Here is a 1508-nt window from a genome sequence, read left to right as displayed (position 1 = left end):
TTTTGTTTTTTGTTTTTTGCTGAGACCAGCTGCTCCTGAAGCCCACGGAGCAGTGGAGATGAAAAAGTGATTTTTAAAATTTGTTTTGTGCTATATTTCAGAGCTAAATCTGTTCAACTTCAAACCTCACTGTGATAGAAGAAGCTACACAGAGAGAAGGCTAGGAGCCATACAGTCATGATCTTTGTCTTCAGATACATCTACAAAAGCTTCTTTGATTATTTCTTTTTGCTTCAATTTGGATTGTGGGTATAAGCAAAAATATAGGTACAAATGAATCCCCTGTCTATGTGTTAATACTCCCGTCTAAGAACATGCTATTGTGCATTATTATAAGCAGTTCTTTATCTCCTTTGCATATGGGCCTACCTCACACCGAGACATTTGGTTATGCGCAGTTCACTTCTCTGTAATAGACTAGAACATTCCCCCTATCTTTTTAAGACAGCTAGCTTGGTGGTTGTGCTCCACCAGCAGGTGGTTAAATAAACTCCCCAAATCAGATGTCCTGAATTCTTTATTCCTAGAGTCCACTGAGTTCCCTTTGCCCTCTGAGCTTTCTCAGTGTCTCTTGGCCTTTGGGAACAGGACCATCAATCTTTCTTTCCTCCTGTTAGGATAATCAGCAGACCTGAGTTTAAAAAAAAAGGAAAAGAAAATCAGAGAGGCAGGTTCCTGGGGGTGGCATGAGCAGCCCCAGTAAGGGGGTTCCTTCCTTCCTTCCTCCCTTCCTTCCTTCCTTCCTTCCTTCCTTCCTTCCTTCCTTCCTTCCTTCCGGGGCAGGAGCCCACCCCACCTCCCAGGCACCAGAGGCCTGGTCCTTTCCTCAGGCCCCTGGGCACTGCCGAGGGCCAGGGGAGGACAGGCTCTATTCTGTGGTTTGTGCCAAGAGCAGGAGCCTCTGGCATTCCAAGGCCACTGAGAACAAAGCCAGCCATGAGTCTGATGAAGGCCCGCGCCTGGGTTTTTTCCATGGCACCTCCCCACCAACAGTGCCAGGAAGGCCCCCACTCAGGTGCCCAGCGTTGGCCTGGGAGGATTCCTGTGGCCTGACTCGGGCTGCTCTGGCTGCGGCAGGAGGCAGGGGCCTGGCTGAGGGGAGGGCATTCCTGCAGCGTGAGCTGCACCCTCTCCTGGCACAGGAAAGTTTTCTAGCCACCGGGTCAGACCTCACCTCACCCTGGCCACTCCCTGGGTTCCAGAACCCTCCTCCTGAAGGGAGGAGTGTGGGTGCTGGAGGGGGGGGGGATTAGGCTGGGAGAGCAGAATTCCCAACACTTAAGGGAAGGCCTGGGCCACCAGTGCGGCCTGGGACCTGGCGTCATCCACCCACCGGCTAAGAACCTGGGACGTGGTGCTTACTTTCCTGTGGCTCTGTCTTCTCATCTGCAAAATAGGTCGCAAAAGGGCCTCGCTCATTGTTTATAATGTTTAAAGATCCTCACCTAAGGATATGTTTATTGATTTTTAGGGAGAGAGAGGAAGAGAGAGAGAGAAACATAAAGTAG

The sequence above is a fragment of the Myotis brandtii genome, unplaced genomic scaffold (genome assembly GCF_000412655.1).
Source record: "Myotis brandtii unplaced genomic scaffold, ASM41265v1 scaffold1817, whole genome shotgun sequence".
In the NCBI taxonomy this organism is placed as follows: Eukaryota; Metazoa; Chordata; class Mammalia; order Chiroptera; family Vespertilionidae; genus Myotis; species Myotis brandtii.
Note: the sequence above shows the minus strand (reverse complement) of the source record.